Raw genomic sequence first — 25,762 nt, 5'->3', positions numbered from 1 at the left:
CTCTCTGGCCGTGCAGCAAGGCAGCTGCACAGCATTTATTCTAATCAGCCTTTAGCAGCTGATTGGAGGACTCCTTGTTAAATACACTCCCAGGGCTTCTCACAGACGCCGGTAATAGCTTCCTGCATGCTGCCTTTGTTTGCTGAGAGTCTGTTTCCAGTCCTGCTGTATCCGGTCATTCCAGTCCTCAGAAGTCCGGTATTCGGGAGTTGTCATCTCATCCCAAGAGGTCGTTTGGTTCCCTGGAGTCTTGACTGATCACCGTTTTATATCCAGTGGTGTTCGTGAGTTACGGCTCTGCCGTGTGTTGCGACTCAGCCGCTTTATCTTTGATATTTTGTGGGTTCCGCTTCCACAAGTCCTCTCTGGTACTCGGCGGTGCCGGGTAGGAGAATTGGACAAGTGGATATTTTGGTTGTCCTTTTCCCTGGCGGTTGTTCCGCACATATTATAGTTTTGACTTTGCTTAGCCCCTGGCCTGGTTGTTTAGTTAGAGGGCCTCTTGTTATCACCCTGTCTCGGGTTTCCCTTTGTCTCTCATTAAGACCGGGGGGCATCGAAGTTGGGCAGACATAATCCGCCCTTCAAACGCGGCTGCCAAGGGCTCAAGAAACCATAGTCTCGCAGGGGATTTCTGACAACACAGGTGAGACAACAGAGTTAGGGCGCCAGGGGCTATTTTCCTGTCCTGCTCCCTTCCCCAGCATTCCGTTCCAGTGCTCCGGTCCTTGCCATAAGATCTCCTCTGACCAGAGTGCTGGAATCATAACACAAAGTGCCTCGGCGTGTCACGAGTGACACGCGTGTCATAGGTTAGCCGTCACGGTCCTAGTCCGTAGAGGATGCTGGGCGCCCATCCCAGTGCGTACTGTTACTTGCAGTTGTATTGTTGGTTGTTGTTTCCGGTTACACGATGGTTGTGTATCGGTTATGTTCAGCTTGTTGCTGTTTTTTCGTTCATACTGTTATCTGGTATTCCTGCTAATCCAGTTGTACGGTGTGTTTGTGGTGTGAGCTGGTATGTATCTCACCCTTAGTTTAACAAAAATCCTTTTCCTCGAAATGTCCGTCTTTCCTGGGCACAGTTCCTATAACTGAGGTCTGGGGGAGGGGCATAGAGGGAGGAGCCAGTTCACACCCAGTCAAAGTCTTTTAGTGTGCCCATGTCTCCTGCGGATCCCGTCTATACCCCACGGTCCTTTTGGAGTCCCCAGCATCCTCTACGGACTAGGAGAAAAGGATTTACCGGTAGGTATTAAAATCCAATTTTAATCACCCAATTCTTCCTAACTCCCCTCTTCCACCTGTGATTCTTTTAGCCTCTTGTAAATTCTACCCATCTCTCCTCCCTTTAATTTTCAGCTTCTTCCCTGTGATTTATTTCTCCTCCATCAGACATTTCCATCCATAACTATTATTAACAACCCTCCCTAATTTAATTCTCTCCTTTTTTCTCTCTACAGTCTTCAACCAAAAATGTAGTTCTACTCACAGTCCTCACCTGTAATTAATTTTCTCCTTTTCCATACAATTTGTGGACAGAGTTGAGGATACGCCTTGAAATACTTTAGCCAGCGCTTGACAGTGTTTAGGGGGAGAGAATGTCTATTAATGTAATAGTAGGTCTATTGGGGACTTTATGGGGCAGACAGCTGCTTTTCTCCCAGCAAATTGAACCTTCCCCAACCTCTGCATGAGCCGCCATATATACCCCTCAGTTTTATGTCCATAACTGTCTTTCCCCCTGCTCTCACAGCATCACGTAGCTGTTTTCTCACAAGTATTTTCTAGAAAATTAATTTTGTTTGCAATATTGTGCGAATTTGGGGTGAGATCGGGTTGTGAGGAGTGCGGTGCCGTTGCTGGCATTTATATGCTATTGCAACGGCAACTCACAACCTTCGCCTGCAAGTGGATTGATCCCTTAGTGAGATAATTGCACATTTTGTACTACAGTGTGAAAAATAAATAATTGGGGGTGTTGCCTATCGTCTGTGGAGGAGAGACGTGCTTTTCCCCAGCTCCTGCCTCATTTATTATTTATTTGATTTATTTATCTCCCCACAGTTACTTATTCCCCTTTTTTACCTCCCTGCCCCCCTCCTGTACCTTTTCGGGTGCCTGCCCGGCCGGCGCTACGGAGCCGGGGAGTGCACTCTGCGCTCCTGCGGGTTGTGGCCTGTCCGTGTGCAGGCGCCGAAACCTGAATTTCGGGGCCGTCTGCCGCGGACCTCCGGGGAGCCTGCTGTTGGTCTGCGCTGCGACGGAGAGCCGGCCGGACCTCCCGCCCGCCCGCCCATGAGCCCCGGCGCTGCCTGTCCTCTGTACGCCGCACCAGCTCCCAGGACACTGCTCTCTGCAGCCTGGAGGCTCCTGCTGCGGCTCAGCCCTCTGGATTTCTGCTCGGCGGCGGCCATATTGGAGCTCCCTGTTTCTCACAGTAACTCTTGGCCAGGCTGCTCCTCCAACATACAGGAAGCCTACAATACATTAAACAGGCCATGTTCATCTTCTCTCCCTGCTGTTCCCTGAGGGCTACTGTGGAATTCTGACACCCTGGTCGGCTGTACACTCCAGGACCCTGCCTGCGGCTGCTCTGAGGTACCCTGCTATATTGAGGTGACCCCTCTAACCAGTCCCTCTGTAGCCTCGTGCCCCTTTACAGCTCTCCCATAAGGTATGTGTCCCAGTGCAGGTACACTCTATACTACTTTATACCGCCTCTAGAGCTCATCAGAGCCCCCTGCACCCTGCCCTTCTGCTGTATTTACTGTTACTGTGTCTGGGTGGTCCTCTGCCAGGCGGAGGCTGTCGGCTGGCCCGGGGCCTCTGTGGTTGGTTGCCCTGCTCTACCTCTAGGACACCCACAGGGGGCGGACGCGGCAATTCGTATACTACATATCTCTTCCAGGCATGGAGTTTCTGGATGTAAATTCCCTGTCAGTCCCGCTGTGGCAGTGCCCTCCGTGTACTGCCAGTCTCTAACAAGAAGGAAATATTGCGATATTGTGGGGGCCATCTAACGCGATACAGCTCCACCTCCTCTACAGCGTTATTCTTGTCGAACACATCTCCTGTGCGAATGCTCTGAAAAGCATATGCGGGCGCAGGCCATGTTCCCCCGTCCTACTTCACCCTGAGATTATGGGGATGGCTGCTGCTGGCCGACACCGGGGAACTCACTTTGTATGATTATGCTGGTGACTACATTGCGCACATTCCGTGAAGCTACATACCATGATCTCTAAGACGCCCCTCTACATTCTACTACTTTAATGGGAAGAACGAAAAAGGGAAAGCAGCCGTCTGGCTCCAAGACGGCCGCTACCTCTCCCGCCCAATCCAGTTTATACAGATATTTAGCTCCTGAGACAGCCACGAGTCCGTCAGACGCTGATTACGCTTCTACCTCTCCTCTGTCAGCTAATACAGTTATGGCGTCACAGGCCCCCCGTAGCCCAGTTGCTACTGTGGATCCTACCATGGCGGACATTTTGTCTCACCTCTGCTCTCTTCCTACCAAAGACGATCTCCCCACGAAACAGGACTTTGTAGAATTGGAGAAGAAGATAAATGCCGGCATCAAAGTGGAGATCTCTACACTTAAGACAGAACTCTCACACATGTCCAACCGGGTCTCGGATGCAGAGAACCACTTAGAGGAACTCGACTCTTCCCGAAGACAACTCCGAGAATCAGTCTCACTACATGCACAAGAACTGCGGGCCATGCAACGCCGTCTTGACGACCTAGATAATAGGGGAAACGAAACAACCTCCGCATTCGTGGTCTTCCTGAGGACGTACAAGGGCCACATATTGTCGATACTCTCACCAAGATCTTCAATGAGATTGCTGATGCTCCTCCAGACAACACGATCGTGTTTGATAGGGCACATCGCGCTTTACGCCCGAAGGGACTTTCATCTGAGACACCCAGAGATGTTATCTGCCGCCTCCATTACCACCATGTTAAAGAGGACATCCTCGGCAAGGCCCGTAAACTCGACGAGATTGAATACAATGGAACCAAGATCCAAATATTCCCAGACCTCTCATGGCACACTCTCCAACAGCGGCGCTTGTTGAATCCCCTCACGGACGCTCTCCGGAAAAAGAACATTCGGTTTCATTGGGGTTTCCCTTTGAACATACAAGCCTCTCTTGAAGGCAGCCAACTGGTCCTACAGTCACCTAATGACCTCGAACAGTTCTGTTTCGCCCTCTCTATATCTAAACCGCATCTGGAAGATTGGACCATGCTTCATACTCGCCTCGAGCCTCCGACTCTGCCTGCTCCGAGACCGCCTTGGACCCCTGTGACAAGGCGGAAGAGGAACCCTTCTTCAGCAAGCAGGGGCCCTCCCTCCTCAGTCACTTGATGGACTGTCTTGGCGGACATGATCCTTGCCAGCTTGACTTACGTTGCCACTCATGACACTGTGGCAACATTCATAATGTTTGATTCATGATTATAACGTTGTTATATGTTACCCTGAAGTATACAGTTCTACCTGCTTCTCTGTTCAATTTTTAAATGCGTTATGGTTTGCTTCTTCCCTGATCAACTGTACTTTGGAACTTCTTGTAGCCTTGATGTTATTTTTGTCTTTTCGGTTTAATGTGCCATGTACCGTTACTTAATGTTTGCTTATATACGGTTTCTACTCTCTACACTTTGACAAGCCGTATTCTCACTGAGCCGTGCATATTGGTTCCCGGTGGAGGCTGCAGCTACCCTTCCCCAGTTGGGTTGTTCCGCAATCCGAACTTGGAGCATGGGGCGATGGTTACACCCCACATGCTCCAACAGCGGACTATTTTCCTTTGTGCTAGCTAGCACAACATTGTATTTTTACGTTCAGTATTTCCACTTTTCTTTCTCTTCTTCTACTGTTATATACGTTTTGCCGTTTTATCTTGTTTTCTGTCTTTACTCCCTTTTTCTTTTCTTTTCCCCCACACTTTTTTTTCATGTGTCTCACATTGAGGTTGTCTACTCCTCTTGTTCTGCCGTGGTTCGGTGTTGTTGCCTATTTGCTAGGTCTGCTTATTTTCTTTTCCCATGGCGCCATCTAGCTCAATGAAGGTCAAACTATGCTCCTTCAATGTGAAGGGCCTTAATATGCCTGAAAAACGCTCCACTCTGTTACGATAACTTCACACAGAGAGTGTGAGTGTAGCTTTCCTGCAAGAAACGCATTTCAAACAGTCTACGGCTCCTCGACTCGGTAACCACTACAGGTTGAGTATCCCTTATCCAAAATGCTTGGGACCAGAGGTATTTTGGATATGGGATTTTTCCGTATTTTGGAATAATTGCATACCATAATGAGATATCATGGTGATTGGACCCAAGTCTAAGCACAGAATGCATTTATGTTACATATACACCTTATACACACAGCCTGAAGGTCATTTTAGCCAATATTTTTTATAACTTTGTGCATTAAACAAAGTGTGTCTACATTCACACAATTCATTTATGTTTCATATACACCTTATATACACAGTCTGAAGGTCATTTAATACAATATTTTTAATAACTGTGTGTATTAAACAAAGTTTGTGTACATTGAGCCATCAAAAAACAAAAGTTTCACTATCTCACGCTCACTCAAAAAAAGTCCGTATTTCGGAATATTCCGTATTTCGGATATTTGGATATGGGATACTCAACCTGTACTACCCCCATGTATTTTGTAGTAACAATTCCATGGGTAAATCTTTGGGAACAGCGATATTGCTTTCCCGTAGACTTCTAGTAACAGAAATCTCGCACCACATACTGATTGAAGGTAGATGCCAACTGTTGAAATGCAAAATATTTAATCAACTGTTTACATTTGTGAATGTGTACTTCCCTAATACAAAACAAAAAAGTTTTTCTTGAAAATATCCCGTCTTGTAGACCCACTGAGAGAAGGCTGTCTGGTTATAGGTGGGGACTTTAATTGGTCCGTTGGATTGTTCCTCTGGGTCCTCCCATATCTTAATGAAGGACCATCGTAAAATACGCCAGACATTACATGAACATCAATTGGTAGACGTCTGAAGGATCCAACACCCCACTGTCAGAGACTACACCTATTTTTCCCCACCCCATTCGGTTTATACACGTATCGACTATTTTCTGATAGATCATAGAAACTTGCAGCTTTTTTCTGATACCCATATTGGCCAAATCACATGGTCAGAGCACACCCCAATTTTTGCAACTATAACTCCCCCTGATGCACCCCCTAGACCGTGGACATGGCGGTTCAATGAGCTCCTGCTACGCGATCCACGTATGACTGAGGAACTTTCTCACGCCATAATAGATTATATTTCTTGGAATGATATACCTGATACTTCTGCTGTTGCGGTCTGGGAGGCGCATAAACGTGTTTTGCGGGGTAAGTGTATTCAACTGAGGTCCCAGTTAAAGAAGGACAGAGAATCCCAACGTAGACGGCTACTAGCTCACATCCAACAGCTTGAGACACACCATAAGTCTTCACTAGATGAGACTGTGTTATGATAACTCACTGAAACTAGAACAGCTCTTAATAAGCTTCTCCAAGACAAAACTAAATGCGTCCTCCGGAAAAGCCGTCATAAATTCTACCAATGAGGGGATAAACCTGGCTCTATGTTGGCTAGAGCACTGAGAGCCCAAAGATCACAGACATATGTTCGCTCAATAAAGGTCCCTGGTGGGACCACAGTACATTCCTTTTCACAGATTGTGGCAGCGTTTCAAGGCTATTACACTGATCTTTATAACTTGAGGGGAACCCAAACTCCGACTACAGTACCTTCACCCTCAAGGGCGGTTGACAGTTATCTCTCCTCGGTTGCGTTTCCTAGACTTCAAGATGAGAACATAGCCTCTCTCGAAAAAACGTTCACCATAGAAGAAATGGACTTTGCCCTGTCTTCCACACCTATCGGGAAAAGCCCGGGCGCGGATGGATTCCCAGTGGCATACTACAAGTCATTCCGATCCCACCTTTTTCTGCGAGCCTGCAACACAATCTCTAAAGATACTTCTTTTTCCTCACATTGTCTTGAGGCACATATTACTGTGATCCCTAAAGAAGGTAAAGACCCCTCTCAGTGCTCTAGTTACAGGCCGATCTCCCTGTTAAATAATGACATAAAACTCTACGCAAAATGCTTGCTAATAGGTTGGGCCGTCTCCTCCCAAGTTTGATACATGGCGACCAGGTTGGTTTTGTTCAGGGACGGGAAGCAAAGGACAATACCACTAAAATCATAAATCTTATCCACCATGTAACTACACATGGTACCCACGCAATTCTACTCTCTACAGACGCGGAGAAGGCTTTTGACAGGATTGATTGGCGGTTCATTGAGGGCCTTCTCCGACTTTTTGGGCTTAGGGCCTTTCTGCCTTCACCGCATTTTGGCCCTGTACCAATCCCCTTCTGCCCGAGTGCGAGTCAATGGGGCCCTCTCTGATCCCTTTTTCACCAAAAATGGTACGAGACAGGAGTGCCCATTATCCCCCCTCATTTTCGTCTTTTGTATGGAGGCATTGGCAAGAGCTATACGAGCAAACAATTATATTAAAGGTATATCGCTGGGTCGTCATGTATTCAAACCAGCATTGTTCGCAGACGATCTTCTCGCCACTATCACCTCACCTGTAACTTCCCTTCCTGCCCTGATGCGCAAATTTGATAGGTTCAGCCAAGTCTCCAACTTTAAGATAAACTACTCAAAATCGATTGCCCTGAACATATCATCTCCTCCATCAGTGGTCTCAGGCCTTCAAAGTTCTTTTCCCTTTTCTTGGCACACGTCCCATCTTAAATACTTGGGACTTCTTCTATCCCCAGACGTCTGCTCCTACACATTAAAAGAGATTTTTGAAGTGGTCAGAAGTGGTCATCATTGAAGTTGTCCTGGCTGGGTAGACTTAACACAATTAAAATGAATATTTTGCCCAAAATTTTGTATCTATTTCAAACCTTGCCCATTGCTATACCTATGTCATTCTTTAAAGAGCTACAATGTTTAACATTAAGATTTATATGGGGATCTGTTAGGCCTCGGATTCCACAATCCACACTAATACTGTGCCGTTCTAGGGGGGGCCTTCAGTTACCTCACTTTTTAACATACTATCATGCCACTCATCTAGCCAGGATTGTCGAGATGTCCAGATTACCTGTCTCAAAGCAATGGCCATTGATAGTAAAACCACGCAACTGATACCCCATCTCACGTCCTTCCTTGGATTAAAAAAGGCCTCCGGCTGAAACACCCTACACTGACGCCCACACTACGAACATGGAAAAAATATAGACAACTTGCGTTTGTTAGCCCGGGTATTTCGTTCCCTACCCCTCTATTTGAGAACCCTGACTTCCTGCCAGGTTGCTCTGCAACTGGAGTAACAGGCTGGATGTCAGCAGGTATCACCCGAATATCCCACTTGCTCTCTGATGGTGGGGTGCGGTCCTTTGTAGAACTCCAAAAAGTCCATGATATTCCTGCCCGCTCCTTCTGGTTCTATCTTCAGGCCCGACATTATGCAGCCTCTTTGTCGGCTGGTTCATCTCGTAGGTCTCCCACCAAGTTTGAACTGCTATGTCTGACTGACACACCTCCACAACATCTGATCTCCCAACTATATCAATTGAGCTCTGATGGTACCTGTTCTCAACCGCCGTCCTATGTGTTAGCCTGGCAGAGACCTAGAGGAAGACCAATGGGCCCGTATTTACACATACACTTTTACCAGCTCTTCCTCGCTCCAAGGGCTGGCAACTCAATACAAAATTCTGGCTAGAGGGTATAGATGCCCATTGCAGCTGCATAAAATGTTCCCATCTGTACCTGATGCCTGCTGGCATTGCAAACAGGCGAGAGGCACACCCCTTCATATATGGTGGGAGTGCCCGGTATTGATAGTCTTTTGGCAGGCTGTCCACAAGGTTACAAGTGATTTGACTAGCTTGGCCCTACCTTTCACACCTGAGTTTTGGCTGTTCAACGTGATGGATATCCCCCTTTCAATTTATAAGAAATCACTGCTTAGACACCTAATGAATGCTGCCAGGGCAACTATACCGTGCGATTGGAAATCCCATTCATGTCCTTCTATCTCTCGTTGGTTCCAGAGGGTGGATTATTATATGAGTATGGAAGAACTTAATCAGTCCTTGAAACTTCCCAACCCCAAATTTACGTCCACATGGTTTAGCTGTCTAGCCTTTAAAGAGTCACACACCTATACTACCTATGCCGTCCCTTCCACACCTTAAGTATTGAAATTCACGGAATATCAACCTCAATTCCTTCCTTCTTCTCTGGATGTTTTCTTCTTTCTTCTTTACTTTTATATTCTTGTTTTTATTGTTATATTGATAAGGACGGGAGTATTTTTCTTTTTATATATATGATGTTCAATGAGTGAATGCGTCGAATGTTTTCTCTGCATCATTACTTATTGTACTTTCTCCCGGACTTTTCAGATGTCATGCTCTATAATGTTGACGTCTTGTTTTCTATAATGACGACATATTACTATTTTGTTATGCTGAAATTGTTTCAATAAAACATAGATTGTAAAAAAAAAGAAAAATAAATAATCTCTAAATTCCTTATCGGACATCTTCTCTCACTTGTTCACACTGAAACGAAAACTGCACTTATGCATCAATAAAATGCATTTATTTTTTGATCCATTGTTTGGAACCAGTGGCTAAACAGCAGGTTTTCAAGGAATTAACGCTCCTGTGTTTACCAGAGCTAAATCAAACAGCTCCTCACGAGGGTGTAGTATGGTATGCCGGCGGCCGGGCTCCCGGCGACCAGCATACCGGCGCCGGAAGCCTGACTGCCGGCATAATGAGACCCTTGCGTGGACCCCCTCGAGGGAGAAAAACTGTCGGTATGACAGCTGTTGGGATTCCGGCGCCGGTATACTGTGCGCCGGGATCCCGACAGCAGGTTTTCAAGGAATTAACGCTCCTGTGTTTACCAGAGCTAAATCAAACAGCTCCTCACGTGGGTGTAGTATGGTATGCCGGCGGCCGGGCTCCCGGCGACCAGCATACCGGCGTTGGAAGCCCAACTGCCGGCATAATGAGGCGCTCGCCACGCTGCGGGCGCGCTATTTATTCTCCCTCCAGGGGGGTCGTGGACCCCCACGAGGGAGAAAAACTGTCGGTATGACAGCTGTCGGGATTCCGGCGCCGGTATACTGTGCGCCGGGATCCCGACAGTCGGCAACCTGAAGACCACCCCCTCACGTGATTCTTCAAAAGACAGCCTTTTGAGAAATGTAATTGTATAATAATGAAACTGAAGTGCACAGATCAGTCTTAATATTACGCAGTATATATGTAATGTTTTCATACAATTACTGGACTCATATCTGTGTCACACAACGCATTTCACTGCATGTAATCGCAACAAATTTAAATAATCTTAATATTTTCCGTGATTAATTATGAGGGGATGACACATAAATTGATGACTTATTTGTTATTTTGTTTAAATGCTAATCACTGATGAAATAGTTGCTCTCTGCTGTATATATGTATGTGCATACAGAGTACTGGTCATCGTTATAACGATTTGGTATGTAAAGTGTAATATTAATGTCCCCAAAAAGTCAACATACACTCCCTTCAATTCAGGTAGCAACTGTTTACTGTATCTCCTCAGACTGTTGTTCTATCAGTCGTGAAAATCATGTACTGCAACAACGGCGAGAAAAGTGCCACCTAGTATAGTATTACAGAGTTTATACAATTGTGAGAATCCATCAAATTAAACTTGTACCAATAATAAAATATAAATATCTGCTTCTCTCATCTGCACGGATTACTCGCTCCCATTCACATTGCAGGACTTCTTCAGGCAGCACCTACCCTATGGAATGCCCTACCACGCACGATAAGACTCTTATCTAGCTGCCAAACTTTCAAATGTTCCCTGAAAACACCTCTTCAGACAAGCCTATCAAATTCCTGAACCACCCACATAATTTTCAGAAGCATTCATATCTAATTACATCCCATCAGGACTGTCTTTGCAATCTGGTGGGACCGCTGTTCTATAGATCGTGCCTATCCTTGTGTATTCTTCTATTTCCCTATAGATTGTAAGCTTGCAAAGAGGGCCTTCCTACCTCTATGTCTGTCTTTTATACCCAGTTTGTCTTATCACTGTTGTTTCCAGTTGTAAAGCGCAACAGCATATGCTGCGCTATATAAGAAACTATAAATGTAGAAATAACAAAAAAAGGGCTGACCTGGAGTAGTTTGTCTGGACTGCATAAATTGTTCATCTCAGGTATCAAAACTCCTAGACATTCCAAAAAATAAAAATAATTAATCATAGTGTAACATTGATATGGGAGAGATATGCAAAGAGCTTTGCTTTCATCAGTGATAAAATAAAGATAATTAACCAGACTCCACCTGTTCACAAACACGACATCATGTAAAGGCCCTTATTCAGAATTGCACTGTCTTTCGATATCTACACAGTTGGCCGATATGTGCATGCTTCTGAGTCGCATGGCACATGCTTTCCAATGCCTCTGCGATTTCGCTCAAAAAGAGAATTTAGTCACAGTTAGGGACTGTTTTTGGATTGTAATGGAGAGTGGTTAGGGTGTGTTGTAACCATTAATCAAACATAAGAACAGTAGGTACACTCAAGTTATAAGCGCTTAATAGGTAGGACTTCCCTTTTCAGATGGTGAAGGTAATGTCCTTAGAAATTCACAATCTTCTCCTGACAGAATATCCGTGTCTTTTCACGTGCTCAGTATACAAATGAAAACAAAGATAGAACATGTCATGGTGTAGTATGTTTCTATAAACAAAGAAGGAGTTCCCAAAAATAATCCTTCTCCCCAGGAGCTTGTTGATGTCTAGTTATTGTATATGTCGTACCGAGTTCACTCAATCATTAAAAGAACCAAGTGTGTAAAGGTTTCTTTTCCTTATGTTATGTGGAAAATTTCTTTAAAGTGTCCCAGATGTGTCGATACAAAGGTGCATACCCAAACTCACACGGTGAAGTGTGGATAAGTGTACATAAAGGTATCTTTATCAACTTCTCCTATACAAGCCAGAAGACATAAACTGGATTGGCGTACCCCACTCACAATCAATCGAGAGGTTATCCGCTCATAAAGGTTTCTTTTTAGCTTGTCCTTAGGGACTCTGGGGCTAATTCAGGTTGGATCGCAAATCGCGATCCAACTGGAATTATTACAGTCGCCCCACGGGCGCATGCACCCGCACTTTCTGCGGGGTGGGGCTGCAGAAAATATGATCGCCTCTGCCTGTCAATAAGACAGAGGTGGTCGTGGGGCTGGGGCGGCAACGCTCCATTTCCAGGATGGAGACGGGGCCGCACTGGCGGGGACATGATTGCATCGGCTGCGCGACGTCACACGCATCCGCTGCCATGGGCAACATGGCGGCGGGCCTCCTGCAGGCGCAGCTAAGCTGCACCGACAGGAGGCATCAGTTATTTCTACGATGAAGCAGAAATTGCGATGCAATTGCAATTTCTGCTTCATCAAGGGGGGTGAGGCGGCGGTCAGCAGACTGGGCGGCCTTGCCCTGCGATGGGCGGCCCCCAGCATGCTAGCAAAAGGATTGCAAATTCTGCTAATTAGCAGAATTTGCAACCCTTACTGAATTAGGCCCTCTGTCCTCATTTAGAAAGATAGGTCTAAGTGACAATATTCTCCACTCAAGGAAAAATCCAAGTGTCAATTTCAAAACCGGGGGGTACAGTTTATTAAAAATCCATAGAATCATACAAAAATTTAAAAACAATAATAATCCATATGTAAAAAACAGTTTTGAGGGTGAGTACTGAGACATGCCCTGAGGAAGGTCCAGCAGGACTGAAACACATTGGATGACCATAGAGGGAACACCTGTACTGTATACTTACCATCTGTTGAAGATATCCACTTTAGTTTGTTTAGGTGACTGGTGAGTGGGCAATCTGGATGCCCGACACCCAAATTTCTGACATCTTCATCTTTTCATCTTGTGTTTTTTTCCTGGATTTTTAATAAACTGTAACACTTTATTTGTATAATGGGGAGAGATCAAAGCTCCTCCCTAAGTTCCTGGATGCCAAAATACTGTGTTTAGCGTCTCTGTACAGTATTTTCTATTTGAGTACTAAGTAGCACGAACAGCTTGTAACGTACTCTGCTCTAAAGGCTACAGCGGCAAGTGTTATCTTTATAAGTATAATGGGGTGAGATAAAAGCTCCTACCTAAGTTCCTGGATGCCAAAACACTGCGCTTAGCATCTCTGTACAGTATTTTCTATCAAGCCTGAAGCCCTGCACCCCATGCAAGCTAGTCGGACAATTGGAGGTGACCCGATATATGGTTGCTTGCTGTTTCCCTTTGCAGTGTCACACAAACTTGTGGTCTGCCCCGAAAGACAAGAGTCTCCTCTTTCGTATGGTACCAATCTCGAGTCTCTGGGACACCCAAAACCGGAGATATCGGGGCGCAAAGTGGACCCATTTTCCTATAGACTATAATGAGCCCGTTAATTCTAGCCTCTCCTTCCATACCTGAGCTGATTGGACCCCCAGAACCAGAGATATTAAGCTTTAAGCCCATTTTAATTTTATTTAATAGCCAGTGACGTGCGGTGAGGTCAGAGGCTGCGGAGGCACAAAAGGTGGTGGCTTTCAGTGCTAGGAGCCTGTCTCACCCCCAACACAATATATCTCTTATGTCCCTGCCCTACATCCATGCAAACACAGGGAGAACATACATACAGTAATAGCCAGGTCTCAGCCATCACCCTAGTGAGTAAACTGGTGCATACTAACTGGGTGAGGTGCCCCCCATTGCCCCATCACCTGCAGAACACTGCTGGCCTGGTGCAGCAGGTTACACAGGACAATACAGTCATCAGCACCTGGGGAGGGAGAGCAAGAACATACAGTATCTGTACACTACGTCTCACTACTGTAGCCACACACGCAGAGTCCTATCCCCACACTCACTACAGATGACACAGACACACACACAGTCCTGTCCCCACACTCACTACAGATGCCACACACACATACCTGTCCCTTCACTCACAGATGTCACACACACACACACACACACACACACACACACACACACAGTCCTGTCTCTACACTCACTGCAGATGACACACACACACACACCTGTCCCCTTACTCACTACAGATGCCACATGCACACAGAGTCCTGTCTCTACACTCACTGCAGATTCCACACACACACACCTGTCCCCGCACTCACTACAGATGTCACACACACACACACAGAGTCCTGTCTCTACACTCACTTCAGATGTCACACACACCTATCCCCTTACTCACTACAGATGCCACACACACACCTGTCCCTGCACTACAGATGCCACACACACACACACAGAGTCCTGTCTCTACACTCACTGCAGATGCCGCACACACACACACACACACACACACACACACACCTGTCCCCACACTCACTACAGATGCCACACACACACAGAGTCCTGTCTCTATACTCACTGTAGATGACACACACACACACACACCTGTCCCTGCACTGACTACAGATGCTGCACACACACACCTGTCTCTGCACTCACTACAATTGCCACACACAGAGTCCTGTCCCCGCACTCACTACAGATGCCACACACATAGAGTCCTGTACCTACATTCACTACAGATGCCACACACAGAGTCCTGTCCCATCACTGACTACAGATTAAACACACACACACACACACACACACACACACACACACACACACACACAGAGTCCTGTCTCTACAGTCACTGCAAATGCCACACACATACACACACAGAATCCTGTCCCTGCACTCACTACAGGTGCCACACACACAGAGTCCTGTCTCTACACTCACTGCAGATGTCACACACACACACACACCTGTCCCTGCACTCACTACAGAAGTCACAGACACACACACACACACTCACACAGAGAGTCATGTCCCCACAATAACTACAGATGCCACACACACACAGAGTCCTGTTCCCACACTCACTACAGGTGCCACACACACACACAGTCCTGTCTCTATACTCACTGCAGATGCCACACACACACAAACACACACACACACACACACACACACACACACACAGTTCTGTCTCTACATTAACTGCAAATGCCACACACACACACAGTCCTGTCTCTACATTCACTGCAGATGCCACACACACACATGCACACACTACAGATGACACACACACACACACACACACAGAGTCCTGTCCCTCCACTTACTACAGATGCCAGACACACAGATTCCTGACACACACACACACACACACACACACACACAGTTCACCTCCTCCCCTGCCATGCTGCCTAGCTTTGGTCTTCCTGCACTTCCTGGATTGGTCACATGACCATTCTGATCTGTCCATCAGAGCTGAAGCACGCCCCAACTGTAAGGCATGCCTCCCATTTCTCTGTTCTATGCGATCTGATTGCCCGCTGTGTAGCCCCGCCCATCTGTACAGGCAGTGTCCGACAGTGTGAGAGATGAAGCTGAGCTGCAGCTGCCTCATCTCTATCTCCCCCTGCAATTGAAAGAGCCCTGCAAATCTGGTAAGTTTATCTATAAAGATGATTGCATTAATACACAGAAGGTGCGTATAAGTTCTAAATATCTTCTTTGTGTTATTCCTATCATTTTTGTAGTGAGAACACTGAGTATGATAGGGAACATGACAGGTGAGGCTCTGCCTCCCCTGACTGCATGTCCCTGTTAATAGCTCACATAAACCTAGCGTCAATGGACCGTTGCTTTAACACATTCATTTGCGTCTGTATGCACTATTTTTATTATTGATTTATTGGTTTATTTTTTGGGGGGGTCCTGACAGAGAATGAATATTTTTGACAGCGTCTCTGAACTCCCCACCTCCCCTCTCACCCTTCCCTCTTTCCTGAGAGACTGATCTTTTTAGACAAAGAGGCCAGCTTCCAGTCAATAAATTGCCAACACAGTATGTAAATTAAGGGCTTATACTACAGTTTCTTTGGTTGGGGGAAAGGGCTATAGAGGGCCAGAGTGAATGTACATTAAACAGTACAGTACTGTGCTACGGATTTGCGTGTCAGATACCCCGACAGTTAGTTATGGAAACAGGTCTTTTCCTGTGTACATAATTCTATTGAATGTAAGGTTCTTAAATATATGAATGTTATTTTTTTTTTTTTTTTTTAAATAAAGTGTAAAGAACAAAAAAAAAAAAAGTAATTTGCACTTTGGGAATCAAACCCGGGACTCTGAGCATGAGGTGCGGGACACTTCACCGCTTGGCCTTGATGCCTGTTGATAGAGACACAAGCTCATGTGTAAACATAAGCAGTGATCCCTTCCCATGGGTTTTGTTGTACTGGCTACGAGACTTGGACACTCACATACAGTACTGTATGCCTAACGTCAATGGACCATTGCTTTAACACGTTTGTTTGAGTCTTTATACACTACTTTTATTTATTGATTAGTCTACGGTACTTGTACATTCACATAACCCTATAGTCAATGGACCATTGCTTTAACACTTTCCCATGCATCTGTGTACACTAATTTTATTGATTGATTTATTGGTTTCTTTATTTTTCAATTGACTCTCTCCATCTGACCATTGGTCTGTGTGTACAGTATACACTAACATTACAGTCGTCACTGACCATTTGCCAGAGCTGGTAGATCAATCCGCCGCTATTCGGTCTACAGTACTGGATTAGTGGAGCATTAGCCACCCAGTAGTGAAGATGTGTATTGCATGCTACGTATGAAGTCATGCCTCAATGCGCCGTTCCGTGCAACAGCTGAGCAACCTGAGCTATCGCTTAGGTGTGACTAATCCTCTGTTTAGGCGGAGAAACAGCAACGATGAGGGAGGCTCCATCTGTATGTACACTTATCCACACTTTGCCATGTGAGTTGGGGTATGCACCTTTGTATCGACACATCTGAGATAGACAGTTTAACCACTTAACTGATAATTTTATTCACCAAAAACCGCTCCTAAATTGTCGGGGGGGGTTTATGAGTGAATTAGGTGAAGAACAAGAATTTAACCCTATGCAAAATGTTTTTAGTTAAAAAAAAAAATATATATATATATATATATATTTTAATCTATTTTTTTTATATTTTTTGAAACATCGATCGGGAACATCGTGACCATCGGAACATTGGTAACATCGCAACTTTAGTTTTTAGATCCCGGACAGCTGCCAGGTACACGGGGGGGGGTCTGGAGTGGCTAGGGGGTGTTGTTTTACACTTACCAGCGGCTGCTATTGTCTGCAGCCACTGGAGGGGGGGGATCCTGCCATGCTGACCGATCAGCAATGATCCACAGCACGGCAGACACAGGGGCAGGGGGCCAGTAGGCAGCGGCTTAGCGTGTGCAATGCTGCTAAAAGCAGCTTGCGAGCGAACAACTCGGAATGAGGGCCTTACTACACCATGATATGTTCTATCTTTGTTTTCATTTGTATACTGAGCACATGAAAAGACACGGTTATCCTGTCAGGAGAAGATTGTGAATTTCCATGGACATTACCTTCACCATTTAAAAAGGAAAGTCCTACCTACTGGGCGCTTATAACTTGAGTGTATCTACTGTTCTTATGTTTGATTATTGTTTTTTGTATGAAGCTAGGTGAAGCTTCTTAGTGGGTACCACGGTTTAGCAGCTTCAGAGCCTAAACAGTGATATTCTCTACCACTGTTTTACCATGTGTTGTAACCATATTATAAGCGCGTCATAGCCTCAACTGCGTCTTTATACACAATATAAATTGCACTGGCGTCTCAGTTCCGTCGACTGTTATGACTAGCCAAAGGCTTACTCAGAAGGCCAATAATCGACTGATCTGCGTCCAATGCTGATTTACTTGAATATATACAAAGCTATCGGTGGGCGCCACAGCAACGGCGACATTAGAATACAACTGTGAATCAGGTACAAAATCAGAAAACCTATTGCATACCAAAAGATCAGACTTAAACATTTCAAAAATACACTTTTTACAGCAGTGGAACCCTCAGCCCAGTGATATAAATGAGTACCAGAGAGAGTATTATTGTAGGCCCATCTGGCAACAGTTTTTCCAAGTGAACCTACAGTATGAGGCAACAGCCTCACAGGTTCACTTGAAAATACTTGCAAAGAAGATATATATAATATGTGAAAACTAGAGATACAAGATGATTCAATAGGATAATTATTAAAATGTGTAATTGTCTGAATCACACACATAATAAAAACTACAAATATTAGGTTATTAAAATATTTTGGGGGAAAAACACTATAGGACAGAAGGGTGTAAAGGGTTGAAAACAACAACAATATAGGGAAAGATGTGGGATGAAAAGTAGAAAAACCCTAGTGCAGATGTAGAGAACTTCTCTGTCTATTCTATAGGTCCAAAATTGCCATCTCAAACACCCCCAATATCACACCCACTCGCAAGCCACAACGGCTTATGTCGCCATACATCATGAGACCAACTTTCCTTCAACCTTCCAACTGACCAACTCGTATGTCCAACAAAATGCTGCCCCACACACCAACTTTTTCATCTGACCATCCAACCAGCCAACTTCTCTCCAACTTGTGATGTCACAGGAGTAGGCGGACAGTGTCTGCCCACCTCTGCATGTTTTGAATAAATAAATGTGGGGGGTTTGTAACCACTTGCGTGGCATGGTCGCATTAGATGCGACCATGCCAGCAAGTGCTCTGTCTGACCTGGTTGCACAGGATGTGACCAGTCAGGGAGTGTTAGCAGCGGCAGGGAAGAGAAACTTCCTTCCGCTGCTGCTGTCAGAGGGACCGGAAGGTCCCTCTGCCTCCCTGCACTCACCCCTACTGATTGCCGCGCTGCCGATCACTGCTGACGGTCAGTACGGCAGGATCCCCCCACACCAGCGGCTGCAGACAATGGCAGCTGCTGGGGAGTGTAAATGAACCCTCCCAAGCCACCCCCAGGGCCCCCTGCATACCTGGAGGTTGTACCGGCTTTCAAAATGAAAGTCGCAATGTTCCCGATCAATGTTTGGGGGGGGGGGGAATTATTTTTAAAAAAGAATATTTTTATTTATTTTTAACTAAACTCATTTGGGATAGGGTTAAAGTCATGTTCTTCACCTAATTCACTCATGAAAAAAACGAAAATTTTGGAGCGGTGTTTGGCGAAATAAATCGTCAGTTAAGTGGTTAAAGGAAAAAAAATTGCATGTCTACTTATTTATAGAAATAAACCTGCACTATTTTTTTTCTTCCTTTTTTTAATTTCCAGTTAGGCTGGGTACACATCAGAACGACGTGTGTCCCAGCCGACCCAACAACAGATGAAATGACCTCCTCCCACTCCACTGCCGCCAGGGATCCCATTCTGGCAGGTCAGTGTCCGCCTACTTATTGGTCAGTTGGGGCGAAAGATTCCAACTTTCCCCCTACACTAGAACGATTAGTTGGGAAAAATCCAACATGTTTGCTTTTCCCAACTAGTTGGACCAACTGTTTTAGGCTGTTTTCTTGGAAACGAATGATTATCATTTGCTCCCACACACTGTCACTACTTGGTTGGTTGGAGTGATATCGTCCTGATGAATGGCCAGCATTACATGTTTTGTATAGAAAACCTAGATATGGAAGACTTTAGATATACAGTCCAAGAGTAGTTAATCTGTGTATTACTGATGTTTTCAAACCGTTTAATCCATTTGAAAACACCTTAAAGAGCTGACTGAGCAGCTAATTGTAAGCCAGCAGCATTTGGGCTCTTATAGTATCATCAAATCATGTGCTCTGTAATATATGGGGTAAGTGACATACTACGGAGCAAAGCAAGCAAATATAATAAATGGCCCCAGCTGCACCTAACCGTTGGCATCCTCAGAACGACGACCTTTCATATGGCAACATTTCAGATATCGATATTGTGAACCTGTCGACAGTTTAAAGATGTTGACCTGGTGTCTGTCAATAGTTTGACTCATGATAGTTTGAACATTGTTGTGTCGACATTACGAATGGTGACATAATCACTGTTGACCATGTGTCCGGATACCAGCAAGATCCCCATGTCCTCGGAAACAGTGTGGCTCACTGCCGATGGGAAATCTACTATATAAAAGTGAAAATTTGTCTCTCTATCTTGCTATACAAATCCACAGTTTACAAGTGAGGACATACAAGGGTATTAAAACACGGCCGAGGCAACTAAAAAAATTAGACATCCCTAGCACCCCTAGGGGGGCAGACCGCAGCACAGAGTATATGAGGAGACAGCATAACTCCAGAATTGCTGGAGCAATATACTCAAAAATGTTTACACATATGCCTTACAATCTGGGAACAAACACAGTGGGGGGGAGACACCCCTAGCACCCCTAGGGGTGAGGCAGCAGCACTGAGTATTTCAGCAGACAGCATAACTATGGAATGCCTGCAGCAATTTCCAACAAACTTGGTTCACATCTGACTTACACTCTGTTAACAAACACTGTGGGGGTCAGACACTCCTAGCACCCCTAGGGGTGGGCCAGCAACACAGAGTATGTCAGCAGACAGCATAAATGTGGAAGGGCTGGAGCAATTTACACCAAACTTGGTCATACTTGCCAATATTGCTGCCCCCTCTTCCGGGAGGGGGCAGCCTGGACAGCGTAAAGGGGGGGCGTGTCCGGTAGTGAGGGGGCATGTCCGGGGCGTGGTGGCATAAAAACGTAATTGTGCTCCGCCCCCCCCTCCTCCGCTATTCAGTGCCGAGGAAACAGGCACTAGAGAGCGGGGGGCGGAGCTACGATGGCGGGATTCAGCGCGAATCGCGTCATCTGGTCCCCTTCAGGCCGCCCATTAGTGCTCTAATGTTGGCGGGGTGCGGGAGCTGGCAGGGAATGCAGGACACTTGCTGCCTTTCTGGGCGGCCGGGAGTGCCACTCGATTTTCAGGAGCCTACCGATCATTCCGGGCGGGTAGGCAAGTATGAACTTGGTACACATCTGACTTACAATCTGGGAACAAACTCTGTGGGGGTTAGACAACCCTAGCGGTGGAGCAGCAGCACAGAGTATTTCAGGAGAAAGCATAACTCCCGAATGCATGGACCATTTTACAACACAGAGAGACAAATTTTTACTTTTATATAGTAGATAGATAAAGCAAAATACAAATCTACATATCGTCACTTTGTTTTCACAAATGCACAGAGCCGGAATAAGGGGGGGTACATGGGACACTATATCCCGGGTCCCCCTCTGTCAGGGGCTCCCTGGTAGCAGCGCACTGACTTCACTGGCTCTCCCTTTTCTGCAGCAGCAGAAGGAAGAACCTGGCAGCCAGAATGCAAGCACGAGAGTGTGCATTGCAGAGCAAGAGAGTGTGCAGTGCAGAGACACAGGCGTATCAGGTTTTATGAGCTACCGACAGAGCTACCCGACTAGAGGAGCGATATGATTGGGAACGGGGTGGGGGCTACAAGTGTCCTAGGGATACTAGATCACCTCACCCCACCCCCTCTCCATATACAGCAGACTAGATTGATCTGGTTGTGTCCTGTGTATACTATTATTTGATAAGAGCATTAGGGAGTGGAGAGAAACTCATAGAGAGTCCTTCTAAAGCAGGGGTGGGGAACCTTTTTTCTACCAAGGGCCATTTGGATATTTATAAAATCCTTCGGGGGCCATACAAAAATTATCAACTTAAAAATTAATAAAAACCACAGAGAGAAGCGCTGTCACTAAAGTATTAATATATTTTATTAAAAATGACCTTATTCATATATAAAAATTATGAGAAAGCCTAAACATCCTGTGACTTTAAAAAATCTTTTAGCAGCAACACATCAAAACATGTAACAATTTGTATTCCTCATTAAGGTCTCCTTTGGAACAATGTATCAATCTACCCTTTATATAATGTATGGTAACTCTTGTGATTAACAGGAATTCCTTAGAATAAGCTCCACGCGTGGGCTGATTGAAACACTTGAAACCATATATTGGTAGAGGGTTTAAAAGTTCATCCGTGATGTATATAGGGATTATTCACATTGATGTCATCCGCTCCATTATTTGTGAAATCCCTATTTAGCTCTTATTTCTCAATAATGCCGTCCAAAATTGACCAGCTTTTCTTATGAAGCTTATAATTGCACAATAACAGATTAAGCATGTGACGCTATTTTGAAGTCTGTTATTATACTTAACCCAACTTATGCAATGGGCAACAATTGTGTTATGTCCGTAGGGCGCCGGCTGCCCGCTCTGGGACACTGCAATAGAATGTGCAGGGCTTGTGAGAAATAATAGATAAAACGCTCACAGTCTCATTCAGATCGGCATAAAAATTCAAAGGCTATAATGCTCTCTCACCACTTTCCATCAAGCTTCACCTGGAGCACACTGCTAGCTGTCATAAGCTGAATCTCCGTTTGGTGCGGTGAGCCAAATGCCGAACAGATGCTGGTTGAGGCGCTGAGCGGATTGCTTGACACGTTTCTCAGCCTCAATCCTGGGGCTGTTTCCTCAGAAGTGACTTCTGAGGAAACAGCCCCAGGATTGAGGCTGAGAAACGTGTCAAGCAATCCGTCTGACTACATTGCCCGACATTCTGCTTGGCATCCAGCTAACCATCACGAACAGAGACTGATTTCTGCAGCACGTCCCCGATAGCATCCGCCGCTCAGCGCCCCAACCAGCATCTGTTCGGCATTTGGCTCACCGCACCAAACGGAGATTCAGCTTATGACAGCTAGCAGTGTGCTCCAGGTGAAGCTTGATGGAAAGTGGTGAGAGAGCATTATAGCCTTTGAATTTTTATGCCGATCTGAATGAGACTGTGAGCGTTTTATCTATTATTTCTCACAAGCCCTGCACATTCTATTGCAGTGTCCCAGAGCGGGCAGCCGGCGCCCTACGGACATAACACAATTGTTGCCCATTGCATAAGTTGGGTTAAGTATAATAACAGACTTCAAAATAGCGTCACATGCTTAATCTGTTATTGTGCAATTATAAGCTTCATAAGAAAAGCTAGTCAATTTTGGACGGCATTATTGAGAAATAAGAGCTAAATAGGGATTTCACAAATAATGGAGCGGATGTCATCAATGTGAATAATCCCTATATACATCACGGATGAACTTTTAAACCCTCTACCAATATATGGTTTCAAGTGTTTCAATCAGCCCACGCATGGAGCTTATTCTAAGGAATTCCTGTTAATCACAAGAGTTACCATACATTATATAAAGGGTAGATTGATACATTGTTCCAAAGGAGACCTTAATGAGGAATACAAATTGTTACATGTTTTGATGTGTTGCTGCTAAAAGATTTTTTAAAGTCACAGGATGTTTAGGCTTTCTCATAATTTTTATATATGAATAAGGTCATTTTTAATAAAATATATTAATACTTTAGTGACAGCGCTTCTCTCTGTGGTTTTTATTAATTTTTGTTTTTTGAGGCTCAGCACCTCAAATAAGTGAAGCTGCAGTCAGTATTGATATCATCAGTGTCTCATAGCCAGTACACCAGCGCCTACTCATATTTCTTTGTAGATTTTAACTTAAAAATTACCCTGCCTCCAGTCAGTAGTTATGTCCCCAGTCACTTGTTATGCCCGATTAGATTTGCCTCCAGTCAGTTGTTATGACCCATTAGATATGCCCACTGTCAGTTGTTATGCCCCATTAAATATGCCCCCTGTAGTTATGCCCCATTAGATATGCCCCCTGTAGTTATGCCCCAATAGATATGCCCCCTGTAGTTATGCCCCATTAAATATGCCCCCTAGTAGCGCCACTTACACACACACACACGTTAAAAGGAAAAAAAAAAACACAATGCTCACCAGCCCTGCTCCTACTTCCGAACCGCTGCCCTCCCTCTCCTCGGAACTATGGGAGAGATGTCATGACGTCTCTCCCATAGCGCCGCACAGCCACACATGTACACTACCTGAGCCAGAAGCTGGAGCTCAGGAGTGAGCTCCTGCGTCTGGCTGCTGCTGAGGAGCCGGGGCGCCTGCTGGTGGTAAAATCTCAGCGGGCGCTCGGCATCTTCTCTCGTTTAGGTGAGCCTGGCCGGGCCAGATCAAGTGGCTTCGAGGGCCTTATACGGCCCTCGGGCCTGAGGTTCCCCACCCCTGTTCTAAAGCTATGGACAACATTCCAATCAAATTTGCTAATAATGACCAATTGTTACGACAAATTTGTTTTATCGTCCAGTGTGTAGATCACTGGCGTGCGCAGCACATTTTATTAGGGGGTGCACCGTCAGAGGGGTGTGTCTAGCACCGCCTTTTGGGCGTGTCTAGCACCATCTACTGATGGTCAACGCATATAAAATTTCCACCTTTGTACCAATCCTAATAAAGCAGATACATTGTCAGATGTTGTGGTGTGCACCAAACAAACACCCCTGATGGCACTCACTGCAATTACAAAGCTCCTCCTCAGCCTGGTCTGGCTCCCTCTCTCTTTCCCCTGCAAGCTGCAGCAGCTTACTTACAAGTCAGTCACTCACTGACAGTCGCAGACTAGTACTGCTGCTGCTGGAAAAACGAGTGACCTGTCAATGCTGCTGCCGGCCGCCTGCCAGTATTGAATTTGTCTTCCTTAGAGGAACGCTGGCTGCATGCTGCTCCTCATCAGTGGCTGGCGTTGGCATAAAATAGAAGGATTGAGGTGGGCGTGTAGCGGGTGTGACAGGTGGGCATGTGAGCAGCATGACGTAATCACGTCACATCACGCTGTTTTTGTACATGGTGGTGGAGCTGGGAATTTGAAAGCCGGTGGCAGTGGCACCCTTGATTAACCCAGGTATCTGGTCTGTAATGCAGTCCTGACAGGGTGCAGCACAGAGGGGACAGTAATCAGCCTGCTCGGCGATCCCTGCATGAGGCATGTGAGATCGGGGTGCCAGACATCAGGGGGTGCCTGTGCGCACCAGGCACCCCCCCTGCGCACACCCATGGTGTAGATAGTTAGTGATGCGTGCTCCCGCGGGTCCCTAGCTACATACAGCTGCACAGTACATGCAACTCAATCTGGGGATGTCGCAAGCGATACCATTGTGCTGAACGCAGCATGGCCCCGCACATCCCTTGCTGCTGCTCGCTGCCAACATCAGCAAGTGTATATGCACCCTTGTCAGGTCCCGTCGCTAGCGAGTTTGCCGGGCACACTCACATCGTTTAGTGTATACCTAGCATAATTCCTGTCCCAGTGTGTAAGTAGAACAGTGGCTGCTGCTATTCTTGCATGTGACAGGATACAGTAGATGAGAAATTTAATTTTGTTATGTTTATCTTAAGCTTAAGTTGTCTTTGTTCCACTGTAAGAACATTTTATAAAATAATTGTCTCTCAGTTATGTGGAGCCCAGACATTATTAAACCATTAGTTTAAATCTAATATACACAATTGAATTCAATTTAATATACACAATTTAACATATACACCCCCCTACACACACAACTAATCCCCATGTAGAGAACTGGCTGACCTGTGCACAAAGTAAGTTTGTGCAGCTCCCTTCACAAGGGGTCACATTGCTGGGTATCATAACTTTCCCATGTTGTGAGATTGGACCGTCCATTTATCCAGGGCATAATATGCCTGTCTTCTTCTAGTCCAAACAACACTTTGTTTTCAGAAGCACCTCAGATAACTGTATTTATTGGTTTTAATGAAACATAAATATT

General features: G+C 45.6%; 1 protein-coding gene across 1 annotated transcript in view; it reads left to right on the top strand.

Annotated features, from left to right (window-relative positions):
• ADCY5 (adenylate cyclase 5) overlaps positions 1 to 25,762 on the top strand; it is a 984,560-nt gene that overhangs the window by 782,469 nt on the left and 176,329 nt on the right. The window lies entirely within an intron of this gene.

This window comes from Pseudophryne corroboree, chromosome 7 (assembly GCF_028390025.1).
Source record: "Pseudophryne corroboree isolate aPseCor3 chromosome 7, aPseCor3.hap2, whole genome shotgun sequence".
NCBI classification, from domain to species: domain Eukaryota; kingdom Metazoa; phylum Chordata; class Amphibia; order Anura; family Myobatrachidae; genus Pseudophryne; species Pseudophryne corroboree.
Note: the sequence above shows the minus strand (reverse complement) of the source record. Positions and strands in the feature narration are given on the sequence as shown.